The 13,055-nt window shown below is 37.7% G+C and overlaps 3 non-coding genes across 3 annotated transcripts; 2 read left to right on the forward strand and 1 right to left on the reverse strand.

The window, feature by feature from the left end:
• Window positions 1–389: 389 nt before the first annotated feature.
• TRNAT-UGU (transfer RNA threonine (anticodon UGU)) lies at window positions 390–462 on the forward strand. Its single transcript has one exon. It is a non-coding gene; the product is annotated as a tRNA-Thr (tRNA).
• A 1,219-nt stretch (window positions 463–1,681) lies between these two features.
• On the reverse strand, window positions 1,682–1,768 carry TRNAS-GGA (transfer RNA serine (anticodon GGA)). Its single transcript has one exon. It is a non-coding gene; the product is annotated as a tRNA-Ser (tRNA).
• An 8,621-nt stretch (window positions 1,769–10,389) lies between these two features.
• Window positions 10,390–10,461, forward strand: TRNAR-UCU (transfer RNA arginine (anticodon UCU)). Its single transcript has one exon. It is a non-coding gene; the product is annotated as a tRNA-Arg (tRNA).
• The last annotated feature ends 2,594 nt before the right edge of the window (window positions 10,462–13,055 follow it).

The raw sequence follows: 13,055 nt of genomic DNA on the forward strand, positions 1-13,055 counted from the left end.
CTCCCGTCTTACTTTTTTATAGTATTCAAAATTATACTATAACGCTTGATATTTATTCTTTTTTTCTAATCAGAATTAGCAATTTTATTTACTCTGACTCTATGTTCCCCTTAGTGAAATATTAATCCTCAAATTATTAACAAATAATAAAGTCTATAATGATCGAATGAAAATACCAATAAATTCTATAATTTTATTTTTTAATATCCTATAGTTAAGCATATCAAGCTAACTTTATCTTTAAGAAGTTTTAGTATTTTTTTATTTTTATAAGTATAACTTCAAATTTAGAACTAGTTAATAGCTAAGATTAATAACTAATATCTGAGATTTTACGGATTTCCTATACTATACCTATTTCTATTTGTTACACTATTTCCGTTATGTAAGCCCACTTAGCTCAGAGGTTAGAGCATCGCATTTGTAATGCGAGGGTCATCGGTTCAAATCCGATAGTCGGCTTTTTTTTCTCTATCGATGTTCTACGAACAAGAATCTCTTTTTTTCCGAATTAAATGGAGAATCCAGGATCTTTTATGTTTTTTACCTTACAATTTTGCTAGATACAAAACAATAAAATAAATAATATATATACAAAAAAAAAAGATTTTGATGAAATTCCATTTTTTGGGGTACTTTAGTTGATTTTACTCTGTTTATCCTGTAGTTTAATTCAGTTTTAATTTCGATGTATTCTGTAATGTAAATACAATGAAATTAATTGTGTAAAATGAAATTTCAATAAAATAAAAAAAGGAGTCTTCATGTCCCGTTATCGAGGACCTCGTTTAAAAAAAATACGCCGTCTGGGAGCTTTACCAGGACTCACTAGAAAAACACCTAAATCCGGAAGTAATCTTAAAAAAAAATTCAATTCTGGGAAAAAGGAGCAATATCGTATTCGTCTTCAAGAAAAACAGAAATTGCGTTTTCATTATGGTCTGACAGAACGACAATTACTTAGATATGTACATATCGCTGGAAAAGCAAAAAGGTCAACAGGCCAGGTTTTACTACAATTACTTGAAATGCGTTTGGATAATATCCTTTTTCGATTGGGTATGGCTTCAACCATTCCTGGGGCCCGCCAATTAGTCAACCATAGACATATTTTAGTTAATGGTCGTATAGTCAATATACCAAGTTTTCGTTGCAAACCCCGAGATATTATTACTACGAAAGATAACCAAAGATCAAAAGGTCTGGTTCAAAATTATATTGCTTCATCGGACCCGGGGAAATTGCCAAAGCATTTGGCGATTGACACGTTGGAATATAAAGGACTAGTAAATAAAATCCTAGATAGGAAGTGGGTCGGTCTCAAAATAAATGAGTTGTTAGTTGTAGAATATTACTCTCGTCAGACTTGAACTTAACGAAAAAAGGAAAGGTTCATAGAATTTTCTTCCCCTTCCCCTTTCCCCGAACTAAATCGCCCTAAGACCATTACCATTAATTTGTATTTTCCCATCAACTAGCTAAAATTGATTAACCCTAGGATTAGGATCCTTTTTTCTTTTTTCCTCTATGTGTATTTTACATACCACAGTAATTTGCTATAGAGAATTTCTAATTTCTATTAAATCAAAATAAGATAATATAAGATATTATATTATTGCTGGAAAAAATTGTTATTTGATTTGATACATTGTGATCCTTAACGTTGATGAATTAAGAAAAACGGAAAGAGAGGGATTCGAACCCTCGGTAAACAAAAGTCTACATAGCAGTTCCAATGCTACGCCTTGAACCGCTCGGCCATCTCTCCTACATAACTTATTATGGAAAATAAACTGAGTGAATAGCGAGTTTTCTTATTCCTGCAGTACAGGTACAACCGCAACCACTCGGGGGTTCCATAGTTCTATTGGAAAAATTCCTTTTGATCTAAGTGGAAGGATACAGGATTTTTTACTAGAAATTGCGCTCGCTATAAAATAAAAGTTTTAATTTGGGTTTTCCCGCAACTAAAGAAAAAGAAAATGGAAGAATTCTTCTTATTGCATAATAAAATAAAGAAACCTTAGAATTCCGTTTGCATAAGATACGCTACACCATACTATCGAAATCAAAAATAGGGTATGAGACAATTAATAACTTTGAAAACACGAAATAGTTGATAACATAAGTTGTTGTTCAGAAATAGGAAAGTGGAATGAAATCCAGTCTTAGTCAAATATTTCATATCTCTTCGTGTCCAAGCAGAAGGAAAAGGATACAATTTGAGCTGAGCGGAAAATCCATATCTCTCTTATCCATTTAAAGCATATGGATTTAGAGTAGAGCATATGGATCAATCTATTTATAATTATAAGAATCGAATGTGTTTGTTTTTATGTTATTTTGTGAAGGAATGAAAACAATTCTATATAGAATGGGTTGGGAATTATGCCTAGATCCCGTGGAAATGGAAATTTCATTGATAAGACCTCCTCAATTGTAGCCAATATTTTATTGCGAATAATTCCGACAACCTCAGGAGAAAAAAAGGCATTTACTTATTATAGAGATGGTGCGATTTGACTCTCTTTTTTTTGCTTTTTTTTAGCCCTACCTATACCTCAGTCTTACGAAAAAGAGAGGGGGGTTGGCATAGAGAGAACCAAATTTGTAAAGCAAACAAACCCACGCTTCGGGAAGGTGAGGCGAACTAACAATTCCTTCCGTCGTGTATCCTCGATTGATGCGGCTTCAGATACTTCAATTGTAGATTTGAGTATTGAGCGAAAGGTTACACCTACAGGATATGGTATGGTATGGATTACAGGCCAATCCTACTCTATTAGTATCCGTAGGCAGCATAGGGGAGAAAAGCACTACACCTAGAAATAGGAATCAACAAGAGAAAAACTTTGTTAGAAATTACCCCTTTCCTGATCGGTATCAGGGCTGGGAAGAATGGTTGGGATAACAAACAACCATCAGGTTTGTACTTTGGATACCCCTATAACCATCAAAGATCGTTGAAGTAGCTAATTCCTCTAAATAGGAGGCGTTGAGAACAAAGAAATTATTGGAGCTATCGTTTTCCTCTAGCATTAATAGAATTCATTGGTGTTAAGAAAAACCTCTTGTGGGAAGGTTGGCTAGAGATTTCTTGGAAAAATACCAGCCCCTTTCGGTTCATAATGAGACGGGACTAATTCTATTTTGATTCTATAGATTATTTCGCTTAGTACTATTATGTACAGAAGGGAGGAGCCGTATGAGATGAAAACCTCATGTACGGTTTTGGAACGGAGATTTTTTGAATAGAATGAACGACCGTAACGGATGTTGGCTCAATCCGAAGGAAATTATGCGGAAGCTTTGCAAAATTATTATGAAGCTACGCGACTAGAAATCGATCCCTATGATCGAAGTTATATACTCTATAACATAGGCCTTATACACACAAGCAATGGAGAGCATACAAAGGCTTTGGAATATTATTTCCGGGCACTAGAACGAAACCCCTTCTTACCGCAAGCTTTTAATAATATGGCCGTGATCTGTCATTACGTGCGACTATCTCCACTATAGAAAGAAAAAAAAAAAAGAGAGGATCAAATTTTCTAGTAAATACTAGAAAAAAAGGGCTTTCTACATAGGGATCGTAAAAACAACGATTTTTCCCTATCAGCTGTAGGAAGGAAGGACACTTCACGAGAATCAAAAAACGAAGAAAGTATGGCCTATACTACTACTCTATGGATAAAGTTTCTCAAATTGATAGAGAAAGCACCGTAAAGATCAATTAGTGAGCGACTGGGTCGATACAACTAAAAAAAACTGCTTACTTATCCCATGATATGGGGCAAAATTTAGGAATCCGCTTATGTAATAGAGCCGATCCACTAAGGGATTAAGCAGCGGTGTAGTATCAGATCCCAAAGATAGTAAGTTCTTTTTTCTTTCTTATGGAAAAAAGTCTTTTTCAAGGATTCTATAGAGATTTCATATATGAAACCGGGATAGTTACCTCTCAGAAAATTTGAACGAAGGCTCTATATCTATCTATGCTTCATTCTTCTGAAGGTGGGAAAAAAGATCAAACTGATTATTGATAAAAATTAGGGTTTGAAACTTAGGTAATTAATTTCTTCTGCTTAACCCAAGAACAAATTGGATCGATTTTTGATAAATCGAATTCAGTTAAGATAGGGGAAATTCAGATAGCAATTTCTGAGCCGTATGAGGTAGGAAACTCTCAAGTACGGTTCTAAGGGAAGGAACTTCCTATTCCGACCGAGGAGAACAGGCCATTCTACAGGGTGATTCGGAAATTGCGGAAGCTTGGTTTGATCAAGCTGCTGAATATTGGAAACAAGCTATAGCGCTTACTCCGGGAAATTATATTGAAGCACAGAACTGGTTGAAGATTACGAAGCGCTTTGAATTTGAATAAGACCATGCTCCTTCTTTTTCATAAAATGGGTGGTTTGGTTGTTGATCCATTAATCAAATAAATTAGGTCGTAAGATCGAATCAAGAATTTCATTATATCCATTTCTTATACCTTCTATTTTATATGATATTTCATAAGAATAAACCATAGGGATAGGGTCTAGAATAGAAGTAATAAAGTGAATAAAAAGAGGGGGCAATCTAAATATTGCTAATATATTAGGACCATCTTATTAATAATTCTAATGAGTTATCTTGGAATTTAGAATCAAATAAAAAACCCTATATTATGCTCAAGGAAAGTAGATATAGATAGGAGCTTATGCCCTCAAAAAAAATACACTAGTTTCTTAAATTAAAAATAAAAAAGATTTTTTTCTTACGTCGAGAAATATTTGTTTTTCAAGATAAACAATGTCCGTTAGGCACCTAATCTTTATGTCATAATAGACCCGAACACTTGCCTCGGATTGACTTCAATATATAATTGCTCCAGTGAATAACTAAAAAAAAAATAGAAGGATGGTAGATAGTAAAGAAAAGAACTAATCACAATATCTATCTTTCAAAATCTATCTTTCAAAATCTATCTTTCAAAATATATATCTTTCAAAGATTCACTAAAAAGACAGTTGGCGGGTCTCTTTGTATGTCTTGTCCGGAAAGAGGAGGACTTAATGATTATTCGTTCGCCGGAACCAGAAGTAAAAATTGTTGTGGATAGGGATCCTGTAAAAACATCTTTTGAGGAATGGGCCAGACCCGGCCATTTCTCAAGAACACTAGCTAAGGGCCCTGATACTACCACTTGGATCTGGAACCTACATGCTGATGCTCACGATTTCGATAGTCATACTGGTGATTTGGAGGAGATTTCTCGAAAAGTCTTTAGTGCTCATTTCGGGCAACTTTCCATTATCTTTCTTTGGTTGAGTGGCATGTACTTTCATGGCGCCCGTTTTTCCAATTATGAAGCATGGCTAAGTGATCCTACTCACATTGGACCCAGTGCTCAGGTAGTTTGGCCTATAGTAGGGCAAGAAATATTGAATGGTGATGTAGGCGGGGGTTTCCGAGGAATCCAAATAACCTCTGGTTTTTTTCAGCTTTGGCGAGCATCTGGAATAACTAGTGAATTACAACTCTATTGTACTGCAATTGGTGCATTGATTTTTGCAGCGTTAATGCTTTTTGCTGGTTGGTTCCATTATCACAAAGCCGCTCCCAAATTGGCCTGGTTCCAAGATGTAGAATCCATGTTGAATCACCACTTAGCGGGATTATTAGGACTTGGGTCTCTTTCTTGGGCGGGGCACCAAATTCATGTATCTTTACCAATTAACCAATTTCTTGACGCTGGGGTGGATCCTAAAGAGATACCACTTCCTCATGAATTTATCTTGAATCGGGACCTTTTGGCTCAACTTTATCCTAGTTTTGCCGAAGGAGCAACCCCTTTTTTCACTTTAAATTGGTCCAAATACGCAGAATTTCTGACTTTTCGCGGAGGACTAGATCCAGTAACCGGTGGTCTCTGGCTGACCGATATTGCGCACCATCATTTAGCTATTGCTATTCTTTTCCTAATCGCAGGTCATATGTATAGGACCAATTGGGGTATTGGCCATGGACTTAAAGATATTTTGGAGGCTCACAAGGGCCCATTTACAGGACAAGGCCATAAGGGTCTTTATGAAATCTTAACAACGTCATGGCATGCTCAATTATCTCTTAACCTAGCTATGCTAGGCTCTACAACCATTGTTGTAGCTCATCATATGTATTCTATGCCTCCCTATCCATACCTAGCTACTGACTATGGTACACAACTTTCCTTGTTCACACACCACATGTGGATTGGCGGATTTCTAATAGTCGGTGCTGCTGCACATGCAGCAATTTTTATGGTAAGAGACTATGATCCAACTACTCGATACAACGATCTATTAGATCGCGTCCTTAGACACCGCGATGCAATCATATCCCACCTTAACTGGGTATGTATATTTCTAGGTTTTCACAGTTTTGGCTTGTACATTCATAATGATACCATGAGTGCTTTAGGCCGTCCACAAGATATGTTTTCGGATACTGCCATACAATTACAACCTATCTTTGCTCAATGGGTACAAAATATCCATGCTACTGCGCCTGGCGTAACAGCTCCTGGTGCAACAACAAGTACTAGCTTAACGTGGGGAGGCGGCGAGTTAGTAGCAGTAGGTGGCAAAGTGGCTTTGTTACCTATTCCATTAGGAACCGCAGATTTTTTAGTCCATCACATTCATGCATTTACCATACATGTGACTGTATTAATACTTTTGAAAGGTGTTTTATTTGCTCGGAGTTCCCGTTTGATACCCGATAAAGCAAATCTAGGTTTTCGCTTTCCTTGCGATGGGCCTGGCCGAGGGGGAACATGTCAAGTATCCGCCTGGGATCATGTTTTCTTAGGTTTATTCTGGATGTACAATGCAATTTCGGTAGTCATTTTCCATTTCAGTTGGAAAATGCAGTCGGATGTTTGGGGTACTATAAGTGATCAAGGGGTGGTAACTCATATTACAGGGGGAAACTTTGCACAGAGTTCCATTACGATTAATGGGTGGCTTCGAGATTTCTTGTGGGCACAGGCATCGCAAGTCATTCAGTCTTATGGTTCTTCATTATCTGCATATGGTCTTTTTTTCTTAGGTGCTCATTTTGTCTGGGCCTTCAGTTTAATGTTTTTATTCAGCGGCCGTGGTTATTGGCAAGAACTCATTGAATCTATCGTTTGGGCTCATAACAAATTAAAAGTTGCTCCTGCTACTCAGCCTAGAGCCTTGAGCATTATACAAGGACGCGCTGTAGGAGTAACCCATTACCTTCTGGGTGGAATTGCCACGACATGGGCATTCTTCTTAGCGAGAATTATTGCAGTAGGATAGTGGCTAGGAGGATTTGAAAGGCATTATGGAATTAAGATTTCCCAGGTTTAGCCAAGGCTTAGCTCAGGACCCCACTACTCGTCGTATTTGGTTTGGTATTGCTACCGCACATGATTTCGAAAGTCATGATGATATTACTGAAGAACGTCTTTATCAGAACATTTTTGCTTCTCACTTTGGGCAATTAGCAATAATCTTTCTATGGACGTCCGGAAATCTGTTTCATGTAGCTTGGCAAGGAAATTTTGAATCATGGATACAGGATCCTTTACACGTAAGACCTATTGCTCATGCGATTTGGGATCCTCATTTTGGTCAACCCGCTGTGGAAGCCTTTACTCGAGGAGGTGCTGCTGGTCCAGTGAATATTGCTTATTCTGGAGTTTATCAGTGGTGGTATACAATAGGATTACGCACCAATGAGGATCTTTATACTGGAGCTCTTTTTCTATTATTTCTTTCTACGCTGTCCTTAATAGCGGGTTGGTTACATCTACAACCCAAATGGAAACCAAGCCTTTCGTGGTTCAAAAACGCGGAATCTCGTCTCAATCATCATTTGTCAGGACTTTTCGGGGTAAGTTCTTTGGCTTGGACAGGACATTTAGTTCATGTTGCTATTCCCGCATCCAGGGGGGAGTACGTTCGATGGAATAATTTCTTAGATGTATTACCCTATCCCCAGGGGTTGGGACCCCTTTTGACGGGTCAATGGAATCTTTATGCCCAAAACCCTGATTCGAGTAATCATTTATTTGGTACCGCTCAAGGAGCGGGAACTGCCATTCTAACTCTTCTTGGGGGATTCCATCCACAAACACAAAGTTTGTGGCTGACCGATATGGCTCACCATCATTTAGCTATTGCATTTATTTTTCTCATTGCCGGTCACATGTATCGAACTAACTTCGGAATTGGGCACAGTATTAAAGATCTTTTAGAAGCGCATACTCCTCCGGGGGGTCGATTAGGGCGTGGGCATAAGGGCCTTTATGACACAATCAACAATTCGATTCATTTTCAGTTAGGTCTTGCTCTAGCTTCTTTAGGGGTTATTACTTCCTTAGTAGCTCAACATATGTACTCTTTACCTCCTTATGCATTCATAGCACAAGACTTTACTACTCAAGCTGCTTTATATACTCATCACCAATATATTGCAGGGTTCATCATGACAGGGGCTTTTGCTCATGGAGCTATTTTTTTCATTAGGGATTACAATCCGGAACAGAATGAGGATAATGTATTGGCAAGAATGTTAGACCATAAAGAAGCTATCATATCTCATTTAAGTTGGGCTAGCCTCTTTCTAGGATTCCATACCTTGGGCCTTTATGTTCATAACGACGTCATGCTTGCTTTTGGTACTCCAGAAAAGCAAATCTTGATCGAACCTATATTTGCCCAATGGATACAATCTGCTCATGGCAAGACGACATATGGGTTCGATATACTCTTATCTTCAACGAATGGCCCCGCTTTCAATGCGGGTCGAAGCCTATGGTTGCCCGGATGGTTGAATGCTGTTAATGAGAATAGTAATTCGCTTTTCTTAACAATAGGACCTGGGGATTTCTTGGTTCATCATGCTATTGCTCTAGGTTTGCATACAACTACATTGATTTTAGTAAAGGGCGCTTTAGATGCACGCGGTTCCAAATTAATGCCAGATAAAAAGGATTTTGGATATAGTTTTCCTTGTGACGGCCCAGGGCGCGGCGGTACTTGTGATATTTCTGCTTGGGACGCATTTTATTTGGCAGTTTTCTGGATGTTAAATACCATTGGGTGGGTTACTTTTTATTGGCATTGGAAACATATCACATTATGGCAGGGCAACGTTTCACAATTTAATGAATCCTCCACTTATTTGATGGGATGGTTAAGAGATTACCTATGGTTAAACTCTTCACAACTTATCAATGGATATAATCCTTTTGGGATGAATAGTTTATCGGTATGGGCGTGGATGTTCTTATTTGGACATCTTGTTTGGGCTACTGGATTTATGTTCTTAATTTCCTGGCGGGGGTATTGGCAGGAATTAATTGAGACTTTAGCATGGGCTCATGAACGCACACCTTTAGCTAATTTAATTCGCTGGAGAGATAAGCCCGTGGCTCTTTCCATTGTGCAAGCAAGATTGGTTGGATTAGCTCACTTTTCCGTGGGTTATATATTCACTTATGCAGCTTTCTTGATTGCCTCAACATCAGGCAAGTTTGGTTAATTTAGTTTGTTTTTTTGTACTGTATCAGCACCTAGTTCATTACTCTTGATAGAGAGGGAGGATCTGCCTTTTTAGATTTCTTTTTCTATTTATTTTTCCATCTAGGATTAGAACCGTATACTTGGTAATAATAGCAACGACACATTATGGCAAAAAAAAGTTTGATTCAGAGGGAGAAGAAGCGGCAGAAATTAGAACAGAAATATCATTTGATTCGTCAATCTTTAAAAAAAAAGATAAGAAGCAAAGTTTCTCCCTTGAGTTTGAGTGAAAAAACGAAAATGCGAGAAAAATTGCAATCCCTACCGCGTAATAGTGCACCTACACGCCTTCATCGACGTTGTTTTTTGACCGGAAGACCTAGAGCTAACTATCGACATTTTGGGCTATCCGGACACGTACTTCGAGAAATGGTTTATGAATGTTTGTTACCGGGTGCAACAAGATCCAGTTGGTAAGGATAAAATACCCTTTCGTATTTGTATGGATTTCTGGAATTGATAATCATAGAGGAGCCCTCTTTACCATTCTGTATAAATGGACTATTCTATTTGTATAGATATTGGTAGAGGGGCGTATCCAACCCTCTTTTATCCACTAGTTACCCCTCTTTAGTTTAAGAGTATAGAGCAGTTTGGTAGCTCATAAGGCTCATAACCTTGGGGTTGCGGGTTCGATTCCCACTACCGCCTCCATACTCCTTCTTTATGATATATGCATGATATAATATATACATCATGCATTTGTATCTGGATTTTTTGATTTCCTAAAAGAGTTTTGGTCTAACAGTTTTTTCTCGGAAGAAGCAAAAAAATAAAAGAAAGAATAAAATATGAAAGAAAAGCGTCCATTGTCTAATGGATAGGACAGAGGTCTTCTAAACCTTTGGTATAGGTTCAAATCCTATTGGACGCAATCTTATTTCTATCTATTCTTTAAATAACTATACTAAACTAAAAACAAAGAAAACTTTTTTGCATGATTCAAATGAAAAAGCTTTCTCAACGATTCCTATTCTACTAACAAGAGTAGACATGCAAAATTTATTTGTTACTGAAGAGAAAACCGTTCCAGCTGTTCCTGAATAGCTTCCTTCAAAAGGATTTCCGCTTGCTCGGTGAATGTCTTGCTAGAAGATATAATTTCTTGGAATTGAGGTTTAGTATCTTTTAGATGTTTACGTAACTCATCCAGAAATTTATTTACCTGTTCAATTTCTAACGAATCAAGATATCCTCTTGTTCCGGTATAAATAGTAGCTATCTGCTCTTCCACTGGGAGAGGATTTGCCTGGGATTGTTTAAGCAATTCCCTTAATCGTCGACCCCTTGCCAATTGATTCTGACTTGTTTTATCGAGAGCAGAGGCGAATTGTGCAAAGGCTTGTAACTCTGCGAATTGCGCTAGTTCCAATTTTGATTTGCCAGCTACTTGTTTCATGGCTTTAATTTGAGCCGCGGATCCTACTCTGGAAACAGAAATACCCACATTAATAGCGGGTCGAATTCCGGCATTGAATAGATCCGCAGATAAGAATATTTGTCCATCTGTAATGGAGATTACATTAGTAGGAATATAGGCGGAAACGTCTCCAGATTGAGTCTCAACTATTGGTAAAGCGGTCATACTTCCTTCGCCTAAAAGAGAATTTAATTTAGCGGCTCTTTCTAAAAGGCGTGAATGCAAATAAAAAACATCCCCTGGATAAGCCTCACGTCCGGGAGGTCTTCTTAATAGAAGGGACATTTGGCGATAAGCTTGTGCCTGTTTGGAGAGATCATCATAAATTATTAAAGTATGCCGTTCGCGGTACATAAAATACTCAGCCAGGGCTGCTCCCGTATAAGGAGCGAGGTATTGTAATGTAGCAGGTGAATCCGCCATTTCAGCTACTACAATAGTGTATTCCATGGCCCCCTCCTCATGGAAAGTAGTTACTACTTGAGCTACGGAGGATGCTCTTTGACCGATAGCTACATAAACACATATTACACCTTGCCCTTTTTGATTGAGAATTGTATCTGTGGCTACTGCTGTTTTGCCAGTCTGTCTGTCCCCAATAATTAACTCTCGCTGACCGCGCCCTATAGGGATCATCGAATCGATAGCAATAAGCCCTGTTTGAAGAGGTTCGTATACGGAACGCCTGGAAATTATACTTGGAGCAGGAGATTCAATTAAGCGAGATTCGGAAGCTATAATTTCGCCTTTCCCATCAATAGGTTTAGCCAGAGCATTTACAACACGACCCAAGTAAGCCTCACTCACGGGTATCTGAGCAATTCTTCCTGTTGCTTTTACAAAACTTCCCTCTTGTATCATCAACCCATCGCCCATTAATACAATCCCAACATTTTTGGATTCCAAATTCAGAGCAATACCCCTAGTACCTTCTGCAAATTCGACTAATTCACCTGACATTATTTCACCAAGACCTATAATACGAGCAATCCCATCCCCCACTTGAACTACGCGACCTATATTCTCAATCCCTACTTTCCTATTATATTGTTCAATACGTTCGCGGAGAATTTTATGAATTTCGTCGACTCGAAGGGTTGCCATTAGTGTTTCTTGACTCTTTTTTCGGAAGCAAGGGGAAAAATAATGCCTAAATTCTAAACGAAAGTAGAAGTTCAAGGCCTAATTAATTTAATTATTTCTTCCATTCCAGGGACCCGAGAATGCCAATATTAGCACGAATCGTACGGAAATGTAACTCGGTATTCAAACAACTATTCAGAGTTCCTAGAGCTCCTTGTACGGCCTGTTGGAAAACCCGCTGTCGGACCTGATTCATTGCCCTTTGTTTTTCAAAATAAAGGGTTTCGTTTTTAGACTTTTCCAATTGTTCCAAACTAATAGAAGTAGCATTAATCAAATTTGCTTTTTCTCGTTCTATCTCAGAGTATCCATTCATTCGATACTCATCCGCTTCTAGTTCGACTTTCTGTAATCGAATCCGAGCTTTTTCGAGTTGCTCAATGGTCCCTCTACGCAATTCTTCTGAATTTCGAATAGTACTCAAGATCCTCTGTTTTCGATTATCTAATAAATCTTTTAATGAAAGTAGATTATTTTGTAAGTTTACAACTTTTATGATCTCTTCCCGAACCAAACATGAATCTTTCGATTCATTTGGCTCTCACGCTCCTTTTTTTTTTTCTATAGCTATTTCCATATCTTTTTTTTAAGTAATGAGCCTATCCTCTATCTTCTTTTTTATGTTTATATTTCAATATACCGAAACCTATATAAGACTAGATAAATATTAAGAGGACTCTTCCGCCTAGATAAAAATATATCATGGTCAGCAAAGTTGTTTCTTTATTTTTATTTGCCCTCTAGTTAATAATTTCAATTTCATTAAGAAAAACTAACTAAATAAATGGAAAATGAAAATTAATAGAATTCTTTTTTATTTTTTTTTTCTTCAAATCCAAAAAATTTCTCTTTTTTATACATAGGTCGTCGATTCGGCATTGGTTAAAAAAGGGCAGGGTGCCCCC

Source organism: Triticum urartu, unplaced genomic scaffold (genome assembly GCF_056163025.1).
Source record: "Triticum urartu cultivar PI428250 unplaced genomic scaffold, HENAU_Tu73 scaffold2, whole genome shotgun sequence".
Classification (NCBI taxonomy): domain Eukaryota; kingdom Viridiplantae; phylum Streptophyta; class Magnoliopsida; order Poales; family Poaceae; genus Triticum; species Triticum urartu.